The sequence below is a fragment of the Sceloporus occidentalis genome, unplaced genomic scaffold, assembly GCF_023333645.1.
Source record: "Sceloporus occidentalis isolate IW3139 unplaced genomic scaffold, rSceOcc1.0.p SCAF_102, whole genome shotgun sequence".
In the NCBI taxonomy this organism is placed as follows: domain Eukaryota; kingdom Metazoa; phylum Chordata; class Lepidosauria; order Squamata; family Phrynosomatidae; genus Sceloporus; species Sceloporus occidentalis.
Genome location: NW_028317082.1, coordinates 3407463 through 3428726, shown reverse-complemented (window position 1 = coordinate 3428726; position 21264 = coordinate 3407463). Strand labels below are relative to the sequence as shown.

The following is a 21264-nucleotide window of genomic DNA, read 5'->3' as shown; positions in this document are numbered from 1 at the left end:
ACTTTAAACCAATGCAGTGGCAAAAGGTCCCCTAAGAGCTAGTCCCTTGCCTTGAAACCATATAAAAAAAATATCTTCTTTCGTAGCAGCAGTAGCTTGTCAGGATGGCCGAGTGGTCTAAGGCGCCAGATTCAAGTAATGCTATCTTCTCTCTGTGAGGGTCTTCTGGTCTCCATGTGGAGGCGTGGGTTCAAATCCCACTTCTGACAATCATCTCTTTTTGTGCTTTGAGCTTCGTTTAATTCAACAATTTTTTGAGAAAGAATCCAAGATTGAATTTAAGCGTTGAAAGAGTACATTGCAGAAGACATTGATTTCATAACAAAAGACAGCAATGTACAATCTCTAGACTCAAAAGAACAGTAACCTGGGGATCTAAACCACCAGCAACCTCAAGACAACTCAACTCCGCAATCTTCCAATCCAAAGTCAGACACCTTACCCATTAAGCAACGAGGTCTGGACGGAACGCGAGAGTCTTATTCCGCACTTTGGAGACAAGACATACCGAAAGAGGTGAAAATAACGACCCAGGTGTAGATACTTTCCAATAGCTGTCACATAGATTTCTTGGGGGAAAGAGATTAGGAAGTGTACAACAGAAAATCAAGGGTGCCTGTGACTCTTATGGAGCCGCTTTGAGCCAAAGTCTTCATAACAATAGTTGGAAAAAGAATTAATGTTTGCTGAAAGTTTTTGAAAGAGTAAATTGCAGACAACTTTGATTGAATCAAATCTCGCAACAACGTACTATCCGTAGAGGTACCGTGTAGGCCAAGATGGGGTTACATTCGGTGATCATATGGCACATTGAAAAAAAACACTTGAAATCTTAGTTTTGACATGTCTGCCTTTCATACCAAGAGGGACTAAAAATCTTGGGTGACACGTAACATGGAAAGAAACTGTTGAAATCTTAGTTTCCACTTGCCTGACATTCATTGATATGGAAGAACTCTAAAGAACAACAAAACCAAAACTCCAGCAACTCCGACCACAAAGGGACTCGAACCCTCAATCTTCTGATCCGAAGCCAGACGCCTTATCCATTAGGCAACGCGGTCTGCATGCAAAGTTTGCGAAAAAATGTGTGGATACGTTTCTCATAGAGAAACATAACTATATTTCCTTTACTTCACATGCCACAATATGCTTTTTATGACCACTGTCCTTCCTCTGACTGATGTTAATTAAGAACACGCAGACAAACATAGGACACAGAAACGACTAATGCATTTGAAACATCTATGTACGAAGGATTATGCGTGAGTCAGATAGGTGGTTTCATGACGTTTTCCGTCTACATATCGAGGCTCTGTGGCGCAATGGATAGGGCATTGGACTTCTAGAGCTCCGTTTGTAAGATTAAAGTTTTGATGCGAAAATAATGCCAATATTCATAGGTTGTGGGTTCGAGTCCCACTAGAGTGGTGTTTTTTTTCCAGTGGTTGACTGCATTTGATGTGCTTGTTTAGTTTTAGGTTGCAATATCCACAAATTGTCTCTGAAAAATGTCTGTAATACAATTGACAGATTTTACTCTAGTGTGAAATGTGTTTCAGTAGTGGGCCCTGTGGCACATTATACAAAGGATGATCACATAGATTTCTTTGGGCAAAAAGATTAGGAAATGTACAACAGAAAATCAAGGGTGCCCTGTGACTCTTATGGAGCCACTTGGAGCCAAAGTCTTCATAACAATAGTTGGAGAAAGAATTAAAGTTTGCTTTTAAGTGTTTGAAACAGTACATCGCAATCAACTTTGATTTCATTAAAGGTGGTGGCAACGCACAATACGTAGAAGAACCCTGCATGCCCAGGGGGCGATAAGTTTGGTGGACATATGGCACATCAAAAAACACATGTGAAATCTTAGCCTTCACATGCAGGATCTCAAGTCTGCTTACCCTGTGACTCTAATGAAGCCACTTTAAACCAATGCAGTGGCAAAAGGTCCCCTAAGAGCTAGTCCCTTGCCTTGAAACCATGTAAAAAAAATATCTTCTTTCGTAGCAGCAGTAGCTTGTAGGGATGGCCGAGTGGTCTAAGGCGCCAGATTCAAGTAATGCTATATTCTCTTTGTGAGAGTCTTCTCGTCTCCATGTGGAGGCGTGGGGTCAAATCCCACTTCTGACAGTCATCTCTTTTTGTGCTTTGAGCTTCGTTTAATTCAACAATTTTTTGAGAAAGAATCCAAGATTGAATTTAACCGTTGAAAGAGTACATTGCAGAAGACATTGATTTCATAACATAAGACAGCAATGTACAATCTCTAGACTCAAAACACAGTAACCTGGGGATCTAAACCATCAGCAAACCCAAGACAACTCAAATCCGCAATCTTCCAATCCAAAGTCAGACACCGTACCCATTAAGCCACGAGGTCTGGACAGAAAGCGATAGTCTTATTCCGCACTTTGGAGACAAGACATACCGAAAGAGTTGAAAATAACGACCCAGGTCGGATACTTTCCAATAGCTGTCACATAGATTTCTTGGGGGAAAGAGATTAGGAAGTGTACAACAGAAAATCAAGGGTGCCTGTGACTCTTATGGAGCCGCTTTGAGCCAAAGTCTTCATAACAATAGTTGGAAAAAGAATTCATGTTTGCTGAAAGTTTTTGAAAGAGTAAATTGCAGACAACTTTGATTGAATCAAATCTCGCAACAACGCACTATCCGTAGAGGTACCGTGTAGGCCAAGATGGGGTTACATTCGGTGATCATATGGCACATTGAAAAAAAACACTTGAAATCTTAGTTTTGACATGTCTGCCTTTCATACCAAGAGGGACTAAAGATCTTGGGTGACACGTAACATGGAAAGAAACTTTTGAAATCTTAGTTTCCACTTCCCTGACATTCATTGATATCGAAGAACTTTTAAGAACAACAGAAACAAACCTCCAGCAACTCCAACCATGAAGGGACACGAGCCCTCAATCTTCTGATCCGAAGTCAGATGCCTTATCCATTAGGCCACGCAGTCTGCATGTAAAGTTTGAGAAAAAAATGTGTGGATACGTTTCTCATAGAGAAACATAACTATATTTCCTTTACTTCACATGGCACAATATGCTTTTTATGACCACTGTCCTTCCTCTGACTGATGTTAATTAAGAACACGCAGACAAACATAGGACACAGAAACGACTAATGCATTTGAAACATCTATGTACGAAGGATTATGCGTGAGTCAGATAGGTGGATTCATGACGTTTTCTGACTACATATCTAGGCTCTGTGGCGCAATGGGTAGCGCATTGGACTTCTAGCACTTGAGCAAGGAGTTCAAAGGTTGTGGGTCCGAGTCCCACCTGAGTCGTTGTTTTTCCAGTGGTTGACTGCATTTGATGTTCTTGTTTAGTTGTAAGTTGCAATATCCACAAATTGTCTCTGAAAAATTTCTGTAATACTATTGACAGATCTTAATCTGACAGATTTTAATTGAAGCATTAAATTGTATTTCCAAATATCCACAATTTGTTTGTGAGAAATTATGGTAATCTGAAACAATAGAACTATCTAACACAAGTGTGGAAAGCAGTTTAGCGCTCCGTTTGTAAGATTAAAGTTTTGATGCGAAAATAATGCCAATATTCAAAGGTTGTGGGTTCGAGTCCCACTAGAGTGGTGTTTTTTTTCCAGTGGTTGACTGCATTTGATGTGCTTGTTTAGTTTTAGGTTGCAATATCCACAAATTGTCTCTGAAAAATGTCTGTAATACAATTTACAGATTTTACTCTAGTGTGAAATGTGTTTCAGTAGTGGGCCCTGTGGCACATTATACAAAGGATGATCACATAGATTTCTTTGGGCAAAAAGATAAGGAAATGTACAACAGAAAATCAAGGGTGCCCTGTGACTCTTATGGAGCCACTTGGAGCCAAAGTCTTCATAACAAAAGTTGGAGATAGAATTAAAGTTTGCCTTTAAGTGTTTGAAACAGTACATCGCAATCAACTTTGATTTCATTAAAGGTGTTGGCAACGCACAATACGTAGAAGAACCCTGCATGCCCAGAGGGCGATAAGTTTGGTGGTCATATGGCACATCAAAAAACACATGTGAAATCTTAGCCTTCACATGCAGGATCTCAAGTCTGCTTACCCTGTGACTCTAATGAAGCCACTTTAAACCAATGCAGTGGCAAAAGGTCCCCTAAGAGCTAGTCCCTTGCCTTGAAACCATGTAAAAAAAATATCTTCTTTCGTAGCAGCAGTAGCTTGTCAGGATGGCCGAGTGGTCTAAGGCGCCGGACTCAAGAATGCTATCTTCTCTCTGTGAGAGTCTTCTGGTCTCCATGTAGAGGTGTGGCTTCAAATCCCACTTCTGACAGTCATCTCTTTTTGTGCTTTGAGCTTCGTTTAATTCAACAATTTTTTGAGAAAAAATCCAAGATTGAATTTAAGCGTTGAAAGAGTACATTGCAGAAGACATTGATTTCATAACATAAGACAGCAATGTACAATCTCTAGACTCAAAAGAACAGTAACCTGGGGATCTAAACCACCAGCAACCTCAAGACAACTCAACTCCGCAATCTTCCAATCCAAAGTCAGACACCTTACCAATTAAGCAACGAGGTCTGGACGGAACGCGAGAGTCTTATTCCGCACTTTGGAGACAAGACATACCGAAAGAGTTGAAAATAACGACCCAGGTCGGATACTTTCCAATAGCTGTCACATAGATTTCTTGGGGGAAAGAGATTAGGAAGTGTACAACAGAAAATCAAGGGTGCCTGTGACTCTTATGGAGCCGCTTTGAGCCAAAGTCTTCATAACAATAGTTGGAAAAAGAATTCATGTTTGCTGAAAGTTTTTGAAAGAGTAAATTGCAGACAACTTTGATTGAATCAAATCTCGCAACAACGCACTATCCGTAGAGGTACCGTGTAGGCCAAGATGGGGTTACATTCGGTGATCATATGGCACATTGAAAAAAAACACTTGAAATCTTAGTTTTGACATGTCTGCCTTTCATACCAAGAGGGACTAAAGATCTTGGGTGACACGTAACATGGAAAGAAACTATTGAAATCTTAGTTTCCACTTCCCTGACATTCATTGATATCGAAGAACTTTTAAGAACAACAGAACCAAACCTCCAGCAACTCCAACCATGAAGGGACTCGAACCCTCAATCTTCTGATCCGAAGTCAGATGCCTTATCCATTAGGCCACACAGTCTGCATGTAAAGTTTGAGAAAAAAATGTGTGGATACGTTTCTCATAGAGAAACATAACTATATTTCCTTTACTTCACATGCCACAATATGCTTTTTATGACCACTGTCCTTCCTCTGACTGATGTTAATTAAGAACACGCAGACAAACATAGGACACAGAAACGACTAATGCATTTGAAACATCTATGTACGAAGGATTATGCGTGAGTCAGATAGGTGGATTCATGACGTTTTCTGACTACATATCTAGGCTCTGTGGCGCAATGGATAGCGCATTGGACTTCTAGCACTTGAGCATGGCATTCAAAGGTTGTGGGTTCGAGTCCCACCTGAGTCGTTGTTTTTCCAGTGGTTGACTGCATTTGATGTTCTTGTTTAGTTGTAAGTTGCAATATCCACAAATTGTCTCTGAAAAATTTCTGTAATACTATTGACAGATCTTAATCTGACAGATTTTAATTGAAGCATTAAATTGTATTTCCAAATATCCACAATTTGTCTGTGAGAAATTATGGTAATCTGAAACAATAGAACTATCTAACACAAGTATGGAAAGCAGTTTAGCGCTCCGTTTGTAAGATTAAAGTTTTGATGCGAAAATAATGCCAATATTCAAAGGTTGTGGGTTCGAGTCCCACTAGAGTGGTGTTTTTTTTCCAGTGTTTGACTGCATTTGATGTGCTTGTTTAGTTTTAGGTTGCAATATCCACAAATTGTCTCTGAAAAATGTCTGTAATACAATTTACAGATTTTACTCTAGTGTGATATGTGTTTCAGTAGTGGGCCCTGTGGCACATTATACAAAGGATGATCACATAGATTTCTTTGGGCAAAAAGATAAGGAAATGTACAACAGAAAATCAAAGGTGCCCTGTGACTCTTATGGAGCCACTTGGAGCCAAAGTCTTCATAACAATAGTTGGAGAAAGAATTAAAGTTTGCTTTTAAGTGTTTGAAACAGTACATCGCAATCAACTTTGATTTCATTAAAGGTGTTGGCAACGCACAATACGTAGAAGAACCCTGCATGCCCAGGGGGCGATAAGTTTGGTGGACATATGGCACATCAAAAAACACATGTGAAATCTTAGCCTTCACATCCAGGATCTCAAGTCTGCTTACCCTGTGACTCTAATGAAGCCACTTTAAACCAATGCAGTGGCAAAAGGTCCCCTAAGAGCTAGTCCCTTGCCTTGAAACCATGTAAAAAAAATATCTTCTTTCGTAGCAGCAGTAGCTTGTCAGGATGGTCGAGTGGTCAAAGGTGCCAAAAACAAGAATGCTATATTCTCTCTGTGAGGGTCTTCTGGTCTCAATGTGGAGGTGTGGGTTCAAATCCCACTTCTGACAGTCATCTTTTTTTGTGCATTGAGCTTCGTTTAATTCAACAATTTTTTGAGAAAAAATCCAAGATTGAATTTAAGCGTTGAAAGAGTACATTGCAGAAGACATTGATTTCATAACATAAGACAGCAATGTACAATCTCTAGACTCAAAAGAACAGTAACCTGGGGATCTAAACCACCAGCAACCTCAAGACAACTCAAATTTGCAATCTTCCAATCCAAAGTCAGACACCTTACCCATTAAGCCACGAGGTCTGGACGGAACGCGAGAGTCTTATTCCGCACTTTGGAGACAAGACATACCGAAAGAGGTGAAAATAACGACCCAGGTGTAGATACTTTCCAATAGCTGTCTTGGGGGAAAGAGATTAGGAAGTGTACAACAGAAAATCAAGGGTGCCTGTGACTCTTATGGAGCCGCTTTGAGCCAAAGTCTTCATAACAATAGTTGGAAAAAGAAGATAAAAAAAAACTGGACGGTGGTGTGATGACGTGAGACCCTCACGGGGTGGATCGTTGGAGCGTGCGGGATGAACTTCAGGTGATGGCGTCCTGCGATCTGCCTCCCCGGTATGCCTGACGATCTTGCTGCGAACTCTCAGCGTGTGGCTAGCGTACGGTTTCTTCCCCCGGCTTCCTTGGAAGTTCTTCAGTTGCAGCAACCCCGGGAGAACATCCTGAGGTGTGGCAGCTACCGATTGATGCTCCATATTGAAGGACTCGGCTATGTTGCCGTTATGCTGGAAGCTGGAATGAGACCGAGAGAAATCTAATATTTGGCGGGGAAACGCGCTACAGATTTTTGATCCTGAGGAGCTGTGGCAGGTGTCCGAGTGGGATCTTCAGAGTTCCTGGAAATCGTCAAAAGTACTTTCTATTTATTTATTTATTTATTTATTTATTTATTTATTTATTTATTTTTGGATCAAGATTGGAATTATTTTTTGGAACCTGTCTATATTACAATCATGATGGTGGAGGACATTCTAATTTGGTAACAGATCTAGGGATATTTCCATTGAAAAAAGAAAAGGAAAAGGGAAAAAATGTATGATTATACTAATATATTGAAAGTACTATAATCATGTTGGAAACAGACTTTATAACTTAATCATGTTGGAAAACAGACTTTATAATTTAATCAAGCTACACAGGAGTAAGAAAATTGATCCCTTTATATGAATTCAACTTTACCAATCATCCTATCAATCATGCTATCAATTATGTTATCAACCCATTATCTATACACATGAATTCAGATTTGGATGGAATTAACTGATCCAGTTTATCTCCACTACGTGATACGGCTTGCGTCTTCTAATCATGTTGAAATCTAATTTAAATTATTAATTATTATAATTATGCTGGAATAGGACACCTTAATCTAATCAAGCTTGGAAGGAGGTGAAATTTGATTTGTCTCTGTGATTCTAATCAACTAGTGGATCATGGTCTATATATAAATTATTGATTTTGGGATCATATATTTTGATTCATATTTTGACACATACTTCACTAATGAATTTTGACACATACTTCACTAATGAATTTATAAAATTTTGATTATCACTCAATACTTGAACTGTGGTTATAAGAAGAAAAAAAAAGAAAGAAAAAAAAAAAAAAAAAGGAAAAGGACAGGAAAAAAAAGTAAAAAAGAAAAAGAAAAAAAATATAGTCATAATCTTTTTATTTGTTTATTTCGATATTTACAATAATAAAGAGGACACGATGGCGTCAAAAAGAGAGGATCCAAAATCAAAAAAAAGAGAGAAAAGAGATCTAGACCAAAAAAAAGAAAAAAAGATTTCTATGCTATTTTCACCCCAGGTTCATAGGAAAATGGAGGAATCTGTGTGCTTATCTGATTCCACTATTGATGAAATTGGAAGACACTCTTTAAGTCCTGCAGCACAATCTACTCAAATGATTACCAAAGAATATTTGCAATTATGTATGGAATCTCAGCTGAACTCATTTAAAGATGAACTCATGAAAGTGAACATGGAGTGGAAAAGTGAATTTAAAAAAACGCAAGAATGTTTCAATCTAATTATGCAAAAGAATGAGTTTCTTGAATTAGAGTTAAAATCAATTAAAGATGACCTTAACCATAAAGAGAACATCATAAGAAACCTGGAACAAAAATTAAATGACGCCGAGGATCGCACACGCAGGAAGAACTTAAGGATACATGGCATTTCGGAGGATATTAAGCAGGACTCTATCAGAACGTATTTGAAAGAATTGTTTTTAGATATGTGCATCCGTGATGTTGATAGAGACGATATGATTGAACGTGTACACAGAACGTTAAAACCAAAGAATCTTGCTGAAGGAAAACCCAGAGATATAATTATTCGCTTCTCAACTTTCTTTATACGATACAAAATATTATTGGCAACAAGTAAATATGTTCCGAAAGTAGATAAATTTCAAAACTTAATGTTCTTTCAAGATCTCTCTCTATTTACTAGACAAAAGAGATTTGAATTTAAAGAAGTGACCAAGATTTTGAGAGAGCAAAATATTAGATACTCGTGGGGATTCCCAGTAAAATTGTTTATTATGTCCGCTCAGCATCAACCAGTTAAGCTATCAACGGTTGATGAAGCTAGGAGTTGGCTTAAAGGAAATGTAGTACATGGTTTGCAATAATAATCTCGCGGATGCGCGACTTCTGGGGGGGGATTTTTTTTTTTTTTTTTTAGTGTGTGTTATTTATACAAAATTATATAGGTGTAATCTCATATTATATGGTTTTTGAAGGAGTGTAGGAGGAATATTCACTTGTGCTATTATTAAACTACAGGTATTGGTGAATTAATGGATTTGAAGGGTATGTACATATGCAATAATGATATAATTTAATCCACACTTAGTTTTAAAAAAAAATGTAATTAGATATAAAGCATTTTACCATTTGGAGTATGGTGTTTCTAATTTCACGATATATGCCACTTAACACATAATTATACTTATAACTTAAATCTTTTATATTTTTACGGGATCTTATTTCCCTAAAATATCTTTATTGATCACTTAGGATTAATTTTGGCATAGACAAGATTAATATGATTAACTGCCAAATACACTAGTTTTTTTTTTTTTTGTTTATTTTATTTTTTCGGGGTTTTTTTGTTTTTTTTTTCCCCCCTCACCCATTTGGTCTATTTATTATTCTTTCCTCAATATAGATTAGTTCCCGTATAGCTCCTCAACAAGGTGGAGTTACTATATCCTGGGAGAATGTTGGGTTTTTTCTCCGATGTTTGGATAGTATTTGGGCTTCCATTAATTTTTGTAAATTGTGTTATTTGTGTGTGGATGTAGGATGTATGGATTGTGAGGGTGTCAAGCCTTATCAGGTTTATGTTAGTTATAATAACCATCCGAAACATGGAAGATCTATTTAAGATTATTTTGTTGAATGTTCAAGGTTTAAATCTGCCTCATAACAGATATTCGCTATTCAATTATATAAATAATCATCATATAGACATATGTTGCGTCCAAGAAACACATTTGAAAAATGCAGATATCTACAGACTGAACAATAAAAGATATATGGTGCTTGAACATTCATCGTTACCTAGCAGGAAAAAGCGAGGTGTAGCTATCCTAATCTCAAATAAAATTAAAGTTGAGTTGATCTATAAGCAGAAGGATTCTCACGCTAGATATGTTTTCATAGTGTGTAAATTAGACGAGAGATTATTTTCTATTTTGAATATATATGCACCTAATTATAAACAGAACCATTTCTTAAATGGCACACTACAAAAAATTCAGAAATATACCCAGGGAACCTTTTTGTGTATGGGGGACTTTAATTGTGCTCCTGATGCAGTATTGGACACTCCCAGTCCCCGAGGTAGAACTCCTAACAGAAATCAAGTTAATTTATCTAATGCTTTCAGTATTACTCTTGGTAAATATAAACTCTATGACATTTGGAGGACGTTGAGACCGGCAGACAAAGATTATACCTTTTTTTCGGGTCGACATAAGACTTTTTCACGTATAGATCTTATATTAACTACAGCGAACGTGATTTCAGATTGTAAGCGCATTAGTATAGGAAATGCAGCCTGGACAGATCATGATCCAGTTTGTCTGGAAATAGAAAAGAAATTTCATTTGACTTTACGCCCTTGGATAAATGAATCATCATTAGGCTGTAAGGATTCTCTTGATTACATTTCCCAGACGACCACTCAGTTTTTTCTTGAGAATTTGACGCATAATATGAGTCTGGGTAATATCTGGTGCGCTTATAAATGTGTCTTGAGAGGATATTTAATTAAAAAAGATGCATATAATAGGAAAAAAGGAAAAGAAAAATTGTCTGATCTATATATTTCATTGAGTAATTTAAAAAGGAAGTGCGGTCAATCTCATGGAGAACAAGACATTATGAATATGATTAAAATCAAAAAAGAAATTGAGGACCGTTTAATAAGTAAAGCAAATTATAATTTGATTAAGTTAAAGCAAAAATTCTACTACGCTGGGAACCGGGCAGAGAAACAGCTTACCAACCAATTAAAAAATAGAAATTTAAAAAATCGAATTCTTAAACTTATAGATGGGGATAAATATATTTCTAGTCCTGATAATATTGGGACATCTTTTGGTAAGTTTTATACATCCCTGTATAATATTGTAGGTCAATCCCAAAATGATGTACAGATGAGACAATATCTGCAGGACTCCAGATTGCCGAAGTTGACTGATACATTGATAGAACAATTGGACGCTCCCTTTTTGGAGAGTGAAGTAAATGTAGCGATAAAAAAACTAAAAGTACGTAAAGCTCCTGGTCCCGACGGATATACAGCACTGTTTTATAAAAAACTGTCCAAATTGATAGTTCCGCACCTAACAAGTATGTTCAACGAAATCAGCGCAAATAAGTCCTTTCCTAATGGCATGTTGGAGGCTATTATTCTTCCTATACCTAAAGCTGGGAAAGAGTGCCGATTATAGGCCAATCTCTTTGATTAATTTGGATACTAAAATATACTCTTCAATACTAGCTGCCCGTTTAAAACCATTGTGCCCACAGTTAATTTGTAGAGATCAGTCTGGCTTTATAAAAGGAAGACAATCTAGTGATAATGTCCGTAAGATTATTGACATAGTAGAATATGTAACCACTCATGAAATTCCATCAATCCTCTTGGCTTTGGACGCGGAAAAGGCCTTTGACCGGGTTAACTGGACCTTCTTAGAACAGACATTGAGGTCTTATGGCTTTGGTGAAGGCTTTATTCGAGCTGTTATGGCGTTGTATACAACACCAACCGCAATGGTAGTTGGTCAAGGCTTTAAATCGGAACGTTTTAGATTAAATAACGGGACTCGACAAGGTTGCCCATTGGCACCTTTGCTATATATTCTCACATTAGAACCATTAGCTTCGAGAATTAGACTCAATAAAAGCATTAAAGGAATAAGAATTGGTGATTTGGAAAATAAACTTTGTCTATACGCGGATGACATATTACTATCTCTGTATGATCCGTTAAATTCAGTTGATCATTTGATGGCCGAAATTAATTTATTTAGCAGCTTCTCGAATTATAAATTGAATATCACAAAAACACAAGCTGTAATGATGAATATCTCGGCTTCATCAAAAACTAGCATTGAGGAATCCTTCGAATTCTCTTGGGCGACCGATAAAATCGACTACCTGGGGGTTGTAATCCCAATCAAGATTTCGGAAATTATAGAAGTTAACTTTAGTAAATTACGAGATGAATTGATTAAGCAAATTAAAGAGTGGAAAGGCCTTTTTATTTCTTGGCTTGGTAGAATGAATGTCATTAGATCCTATATAGTCCCCAAATGGTTATATCTTCTTCAAATGATTCCGGTCAGGCTCCCGTTGTTAGATTGGTTTGTGATTGAGCAAGAGTTGACAGGCTTCTCAAATCTGGAATGCATACTTTGGCTACATCATTTTAAGCTTAAATCAATTAGAAATAACCTACCAATTACTCTCCATAGTTCTATGGAGTTTTGGGAGTATATTAAGCCTTGATTAGGCCTCCGTAATAAAATAGTTTCAACAGCTCCGCTTGAAACTCTCCAGTATAATATCTCCCAATTAAATTTGAGAAACTGGACCAACTATAGGAATAAAAGGATTATAGATATTTTGATACAGGATAAAACAAAAACGTTCTCTCAGCTCTCAGAGGAATTTGAATTCGGCAATCTGGAGTCCTTCAATGTCTTTAGGATAACTTTCTATGTTAGATCTCATTTGTATGTGCAGTCCTCATCTATTTTGAGTCAAAAGATCTGCGATATGTTTTCTACAGAAATTATTCTAAAAAGCCTAAAAAAGTGGTATATACTGCTTGAAGAAATAGAAACTCCCCTTGTTCATATTGCATTAAAATCATGGCAATCAGACTTAAAGTGTCTGATAGATTTAAATATATGGATTGGTAGTTTATTTGAAATTAAGAAAATTTCGCATTGCCTCAACATGATTGAACTGCATTACAAGATAATGTGGAGATGGTATATAACCCCGGTGAAACAGTGTAAATTTAATTATAATGCGTCCCCTCTCTGTTGGAGATGCCGTTCTTCTTTAGGATCATTCTCCCATATCTGGTGGGAATGCCCACAGATCCAAAGTATTTGGCAAGATATATTTAAGCTCATTTCTGATACTTTAAATCAAAACATAGCACCTACTATGCGAAGAGCCCTACTACATTTTGATTTAAACGGATTTCGATTTAACCAAAGGGCTTTTGTAGTACAATGCTTGCTAGCCATGAAGATAATTTTAGCTAGACAATGGCTACAATCATTATCTATTTCTTTGGATCATGTGGTGAATCAAATCAGCCATCAATGTTTGATGGAACGTGGCTTTTTTCTATCTCACCAGTGTTTACAGAAATTCCATAACATCTGGAGACCGTGGCTGACTCGGCACCCTGACATTCTCCCAAATTTATAACATAACGTATAAACATACTGATTATATCAACTTGGCTTGACAGTTTGAATGTATTGTATGGATGGTTTGTTGGTGATTCTTTTTTTCTTGTGGTTTTTTTTGGGTTTTTTTGGGGTTTTTTTTGTTTTTCTTCTTTTTCTCGTTGTGGGGTATAGACTGGGAAGTTTTGCTGTAATCCCGGTCTAATTGTGTTGTATATGTTTTATATTGCAATTTTAGACGCATCAATAACTTATATATACAAAGTAGAAAAACTTGTTCCATTCTCTGTAAGTGGAATGATGAATATCTGCACATATATGCTGCTATATTTATAAGTGGAATGATGAATATATGTATACATATGCTGCTATATTTATTATCGGCACTTTCTGCTTATATATATGTTTTTCTTTATATTGTATGTGATGTGGTCTAATAAAAAAAAAAAAAAAAAAGTTTTTGAAAGAGTAAATTGCAGACAACTTTGATTGAATCAAATCTCGCAACAACGCACTATCCGTAGAGGTACCGTGTAGGCCAAGATGGGGTTACATTCGGTGATCATATGGCACATTGAAAAAAAACACTTGAAATCTTAGTTTTGACATGTCTGCCTTTCATACCAAGAGGGACTAAAAATCTTGGGTGACACGTAACATGGAAAGAAACTGTTGAAATCTTAGTTTCCACTTGCCTGACATTCATTGATATGGAAGAACTCTAAAGAACAACAAAACCAAACCTCCATCAACTCCGACCACAAAGGGACTCGAACCCTCAATCTTCTGATCCGAAGTCAGATGCCTTATCCATCAGGCCACGCGGTCTGCATGTAAAGTTTGCGAAAAAATGTGTGGATACGTTTCTCATAGAGAAACATAACTATATTTCCTTTACTTCACATGCCACAATATGCTTTTTATGACCACTGTCCTTCCTCTGACTGATGTTAATTAAGAACACGCAGACAAACATAGGATACAGAAACGACTAATGCATTTGAAACATCTATGTACGAAGGATTATGCGTGAGTCAGATAGGTGGTTTCATGACGTTTTCTGTTTACGTATCGAGGCTCTTTGGCGCAGTGGATAGCGTATTGGACTTCTAGCACTTGACAAGGCATTCAAAGGTTGTGGGTTCGAGTCCCACCAGTGTTGTTATTTTTCCAGTGGTTGACTGCATTTGATGTTCTTGTTTAGTTGTAAGTTGCAATATCCACAAATTGTCTCTGAAAAATTTCTGTAATACTATTGACAGATCTTAATCTGACAGATTTTAATTGAAACATTAAATTGTATTTCCAAATATCCACAATTTGTCTGTGAGAAATTATGGTAATCTGAAACAATAGAACTATCTAACACAAGTGTGGAAAGCAGTTTAGCGCTCCGTTTGTAAGATTAAAGTTTTGATGCGAAAATAATGCCAATATTCAAAGGTTGTGTGTTCGAGTCCCACTAGAGTGGTGTTTTTTTCCCAGTGGTTGACTGCATTTGATGTGCTTGTTTAGTTTTAGGTTGCAATATCCACAAATTGTCTCTGAAAAATGTCTGTAATACAATTGACAGATTTTACTCTAGTGTGAAATGTGTTTCAGTAGTGGGCCCTGTGGCACATTATACAAAGGATGATCACATAGATTTCTTTGGGCAAAAAGATTAGGAAATGTACAACAGAAAATCAAGGGTGCCCTGTGACTCTTATGGAGCCACTTGGAGCCAAAGTCTTCATAACAATAGTTGGAGAAAGAATTAAAGTTTGCTTTTAAGTGTTTGAAACAGTACATCGCAATCAACTTTGATTTCATTAAAGGTGGTGGCAACGCACAATACGTAGAAGAACCCTGCATGCCCAGGGGGCGATAAGTTTGGTGGACATATGGCACATCAAAAAACACATGTGAAATCTTAGCCTTCACATGCAGGATCTCAAGTCTGCTTACCCTGTGACTCTAATGAAGCCACTTTAAACCAATGCAGTGGCAAAAGGTCCCCTAAGAGCTAGTCCCTTGCCTTGAAACTATGTAAAAAAAATATCTTCTTTCGTAGCAGCAGTAGCTTGTCAGGATGGCCGAGTGGTCTAAGGCGCCAGACTCAAGTAATGCTATCTTCTCTCTGTGAGGGTCTTCTGGTCTCCATGTGGAGGCATGGGTTCAAATCCCACTTCTGACAGTCATCTCTTTTTGTGCTTTGAGCTTCGTTTAATTCAACAATTTTTTGAGAAAGAATCCAAGATTGAATTTTAGCGTTTAAAGAGTACATTGCAGAAGACATTGATTTCATAACATAAGACAGCAATGTACAATCTCTAGACTCAAAAGAACAGTAACCTGGGGATCTAAATCACCAGCAACCTCAAGACAACTCAAATCCGCAATCTTCCAATCCAAAGTCAGACACCTTACCCATTAAGCAACGAGGTCTGGACGGAACGCGAGAGTCTTATTCCGCACTTTGGAGACAAGACATACCGAAAGAGGTGAAAATAACGAACCAGGTGTAGATACTTTCCAATAGCTGTCACATAGATTTCTTGGGGGAAAGAGATTAGGAAGTGTACAACAGAAAATCAAGGGTGCCTGTGACTCTTATGGAGCCGCTTTGAGCCAAAGTCTTCATAACAATAGTTGGAAAAAGAATTAATGTTTGCTGAAAGTTTTTGAAAGAGTAAATTGCAGACAACTTTGATTGAATCAAATCTCGCAACAACGCACTATCCGTAGAGGTACCGTGTAGGCCAAGATGGGGTTACATTCGGTGATCATATGGCACATTGAAAAAAAACATTTGAAATCTTAGTTTTGACATGTCTGCCTTTCATACCAAGAGGGACTAAAGATCTTGGGTGACACGTAACATGGAAAGAAACTATTGAAATCTTGGTTTCCATTTGCCTGACCTCCATTGATATGGAAGAACTTTAAAGAACAACAGAACCAAAGCTCCAGCAACTCCGACCACGAAGGGACTCGAACCCTCAATCTTCTGATCCGAAGTCAGACGCCTTATCCATTAGGCCACGCGGTCTGCATGTAAAGTTTGCGAAAAAATGTGTGGATACGTTTCTCATAGAGAAACATAACTATATTTCCTTTACTTCACATGCCACAATATGCTTTTTATGACCACTGTCCTTCCTCTGACTGATGTTAGACAAAACATTAAAATACATATGGTACATAACAACATAGAAACATATACATAGACATTCATATATGAATATTTGTTGTATTCCCTTAAAGCTCATAGCATTAAAAAATAATAATTTTAAGTATTCAAACGCTCAGTGTTTCTTTGGGAGGAGAGGGAGATTATAAATTATCAAGGCCAAAATCGATCTAAAACAAAGGCCGTTGGAGCAGTGCTGTGGTTGTATTACTGCACAGGGAATTTTTAATCTATTATTTGAAACCTTTTCTGCCAAATGCACTCATACCTCTCTCTTGAGTTAGCTTCTTTCAGAAAAAAATATTTTTCTACATTACTTTGTAAATTTATTTGCAATTTAATCTCTTGCCAATGTGGCAAATCCTGTTTTCTCCAATATCTAGCAATACAGATTTTAAACGCCAAAAGTATATTAACCCATAAGGTCTGCTCATTACTATTAATATCTATAAACTCTAAATGAAACAAAAATCTTTGAGGGGAGAGTTCCAAATATGACCCAAACAATTCCAAATAAAGCTCAGATATTTTTATCTTAAACTGAGTTAGTTTTTGACAATCCCACCAAATATGTTTATGCGATCCTAATTCGAGATGGCATCGCCAGCACCTGTCTCCATTCTTTGGTTGAAATTTAACTATACGTGTAGGGACCATATACCATCTATATATAATCTTAAAAAAGAGTTCTTGAAGATTTATACAGTGAGTTGCTTTTTTAGTAAATTGCCATGTTTTATACCAAGAATCTAAGGGAATAGAAATTTCCAATTCTTTCTCCCATTGTTTGTGTGCCTTAGACTTATCAAGAGTCTTATTATCTTTAAAAAATTTCAAAATCTTAGACAGTGTTCCCTTAGAAATACACGAAGTAATAAATTTCAACCAAGGGTTATATTCAGGTGGTGGGTTTGATATTAAGAAATGTTTTAATCTGATATATTTAAAGATTTCTCTTGACGGTAATATATATCTATCAGTCATAAGAGAGAAAGAGGCCAGATTTCCCTCTAAATAAAGGTCCCCTATCTGCTCTATTCCTGAGATTTTCCAATTGTCCAGTACAAGATCAGGTATGTAAAATGATAGAACATCCAGGGGACAATTTTTTGTAAATGGAATCCCTTTTGCAAACCTTTTTTTGATTCTATAGAAAGAGGATAATATGTCTGCAATTATTAAGCTCGGAAATTTTTTCTTCTGAAATTGGGATTGAGGTAGCCAGAACAACAAGAAAGGGTCGAGATTTTTAAGATTATATTTCTCTATATTATACCAACCCAAAGAGCTTTTCTCTTTTATAGAGCCCCAGGCCATCATAAAAGCTACTTGAGAGGCTTCATATAGTTCCTTTATATCAGGATAACCTAAACCCCCAGATTCAATAGGTCTTTTAACCCCTTGATGACAATTGCCGGTCCGGGCACGTCACGGAAATTCAAGTCGATAACGACAAATGACGTGCCAGGACCGGCACGTCATTAAACGGGTGCAGAAAGCGATCTATTTTCGCTTTCTGCACCGAAACGGCGTTGCTGTAATGCCTCGACCTCGAGGCATTCAGCAACGCCATTATCGTCACAAAGGGGCCATCTCTGGCCCCTCCCCGGGGCGTCAACATCCGCCATACTTTGTATGGCGGAGGACGCCCGTTTTAAAAGCGTTTAGGAGGCGATCAACTTAAATGGTGTCGCTGGAATGCCTCGATCAGGAGGCATCCAGCGACACCAAACACTTACCTGGGGATGGACTGTGACCGCTCCGGAGAGCGGTCACAGCCGCAGCTGCCGGTGATCTTCGCCATCAGCAAGATGGCGGCGGTCCGGGAAAATTCAATTAAGAAAAACAATAAAGTCTAAAAAGTTTGCTAGACGGTCTCCTGACCCTCTAGAGAACTCTGGCTCCACTTGCAGGTTGATTACAGGTACTGCATTCAACCATGCAAGTCAATGGAGCTCAGCTTTCTAATCACAGTGTGATTAGAAAAAATAAATTAAAAATAAAATAAAATTAATAATAATTAGAAAAAAAATAGTAAAAAACCAGTAAAATGTAAAAATAATTTCCCACTGATGTCACTATCAGGGGAACCTTCAAGTTGAAAAAAAATGTTAAAAAAATTAAAAAAAAGGCAAAAAAAAAAAATATATATATAAAAAATATATTTTTGTGAGCAAGTCCTAAAATTAGCATATTAGCTTAAAACAATATTTTAAATACTGGCATATTAAATGCCCATGGGGTGTCTACTTTTAAAAAATGTATGATTTGATGGGGTAAATTGAATTGACTGGGTTCAACAAGGTCCCAATTAACACGGGGGGAAGGATGGCCACACATCTAATTTCCAATTAGAAAAATGCACACGTACCAAATGTGGCCTTTTAGTTCCCCCCAAAAATGATAAACCCATGCATGTGGGGTATCGCTGTATTCAGGAGATGTTGCTGAACACATATTGGGGTGTCGTGTGACAGCGGCATATACCAGGAGCTGTAAATTCATACATAAAGTAGGTGTGTGTGGGAAAAATACACACACAAAAATACTACTGCAAACTTTGAAAAAATGCTCGTGGTAAAATGTGTGCATGCAAAGAGTTAAAATACTAGCATTTGAAATACCCTGGGGTGTCTAGTTTTCAAAAATATATAGCTTTATTGGGTACACTGAAATGGCCCGGCTCAAAGATGTACCAAATAGGGCATGGGCAGTGGATCCCCAAATGCCAAAGTTCAACATTGAAAAATGTGCATGCCCCAAATGTGGCCCTTTTGCCCCCAAACAGCCAGGCAAAATCATTCATGTGAGGTATCGCTGTACTCAGGAGATGTTGCTAAACACATATTGGGGTGTTTTTTGATAGTGACATATACCAGAACCTGTTTATTCATACCTAAAGTAAAATGTGTGTGAAAAAACAAATGCAAAAAAATTACTACCATAAAGTTTGACAAAGGCTGATGGTAGAATAAGTGCTTGGAAAGGGTTAAAATACCAGCATTTGGAATACCCTGGGCTGTCTAGTTTTCAAAAATATATGATTTGATGGGGTAAATTGCATTGGCCGGCTTCAAAGATACCCGAAATGGCACATGGGGGGAAGAATTACCAGATTTGGAAAAAATGGCTTTGAAATAGCAAAACGCTACCTGTACTTATTGCTCCATAACGTGCAGAAAAAAACCAAAAAAACATAAAAACATTGGGTATTTCTAAACTCAGGACAAATATTAGAATCTATTTAGCAGGTTTTTTTATTACCTTTTATAGATGAGTAAAAGATTTTTCAACTAAAAGTTAGAAACAGTCATTTTTTTCTAAATTTTTCACCATATTTTATACTTTTTTTAATAGTAAATCATATGATACAATCAAAACAATGTCATCTAAAGAAAGCCCTTCTTGTCCTGAAAAAAACAATATCTAATGTGTGTGGGTTCAGTAAACGGGAAAGAAGAAAATTACAGCTAAACACGAGCAGCGCAGAAATGTTAAAACGGCCATTGTCACGAAGGGTACAAAAAGTAAAATCAGCCTTTGTCACGAAGGGGTTAAGAAGCTCCGAGGGTAATCTTATTATTTTAGCTGCCCAAACAAATTGAGATAGTAAGTTTTCCCATTTTAAGATAACATCTTTCGAAACATAAAAAGGTATTAATCGAAAAAGATATAAAATTTTGGGAATTATGTAAGCTTTAAGAATATTAATACGACCCATCCAAGAGAATTCAAGTTTCATCCAATTTGCTAGAGAAGATTTTATTTCTAGAAAAAGTTTCTTATGATTTATATTGACGATATCTTCTAGTATAGGTCCGATTATAATCCCCAAATAATCAATTTGATGTGTCTGATCATTATTTTGAATATGCCCATGAGCTATAGATATCTGAGACTCAGAGAGATAAAATGGAATCATCTGAGTCTTTGATAAATTAAGTTTGTAATTAGAATAGTATCCAAATTTTTCTATTCCTTTTAAAAAAGCAGGGATAGATAATAAGGGTGCAGATAATGTTAATAAAACATTGTCTGCATATAAGGTAATACTATATTCATGTTTATCAATATTTATACCATGAATATTAGAAGAGTTTCTAATATAGGCAGCTAAAGGCTCAATTGTTAGAGCATATAACAGGGGAGCTAACGGGCAGCCCTGCCTTGTACCATTATAAATGTGAAACATATCTGAGTCTAAAAAAGGGCCTCTAATCTTTGCGACCGGAGATGTATATAAGGCCATAGTTAGGTCATGAAAAAGACCTGTTAAACCAAATGCTTGAAGTGTTTCAGCTAAGAACTTCCAATTGACCCTATCAAATGCCTTTTGGGCATCTAAAGCTACTATAACTGAAGAGATTTTATATCTATGTATATATTCAATGATATTGAAGATTTTGCGCGTATTTTCTTCTCCCGCCCTACCAGGAATGAATCCTGCCTGATCTGGATGTATCAAATCTCGTATTATTCGAGCCAATCTAGAGGCCAGGATCTTAGAATATATCTTCACATCTAAATTGATGAGAGATATTGGCCTGTAGTTAGCAACCAGTGAAGGATCCTTCCCTGGTTTCGGA

The 21264-nt window shown here is 37.1% G+C and overlaps 6 non-coding genes across 6 annotated transcripts; 3 read left to right on the top strand and 3 right to left on the bottom strand.

The window, feature by feature from the left end:
* The first annotated feature begins 98 nt into the window (after positions 1-98).
* TRNAL-CAA (transfer RNA leucine (anticodon CAA)) lies at positions 99-209 on the top strand. The gene is made up of 2 exons: positions 99-136; positions 164-209. It is a non-coding gene; the product is annotated as a tRNA-Leu (tRNA).
* Positions 210-5119: 4910 nt separating this feature from the next.
* Positions 5120-5192, bottom strand: TRNAR-UCG (transfer RNA arginine (anticodon UCG)). The gene has a single exon. It is a non-coding gene; the product is annotated as a tRNA-Arg (tRNA).
* A 248-nt stretch (positions 5193-5440) lies between these two features.
* On the top strand, positions 5441-5528 carry TRNAR-UCU (transfer RNA arginine (anticodon UCU)). The gene is given in 2 exon segments: positions 5441-5477; positions 5493-5528. It is a non-coding gene; the product is annotated as a tRNA-Arg (tRNA).
* An 8733-nt stretch (positions 5529-14261) lies between these two features.
* TRNAR-UCG (transfer RNA arginine (anticodon UCG)) lies at positions 14262-14334 on the bottom strand. The gene has a single exon. It is a non-coding gene; the product is annotated as a tRNA-Arg (tRNA).
* Positions 14335-15571: 1237 nt separating this feature from the next.
* On the top strand, positions 15572-15682 carry TRNAL-CAA (transfer RNA leucine (anticodon CAA)). The gene is made up of 2 exons: positions 15572-15609; positions 15637-15682. It is a non-coding gene; the product is annotated as a tRNA-Leu (tRNA).
* A 782-nt stretch (positions 15683-16464) lies between these two features.
* Positions 16465-16537, bottom strand: TRNAR-UCG (transfer RNA arginine (anticodon UCG)). The gene has a single exon. It is a non-coding gene; the product is annotated as a tRNA-Arg (tRNA).
* Between the last annotated feature and the right edge of the window lie 4727 nt (positions 16538-21264).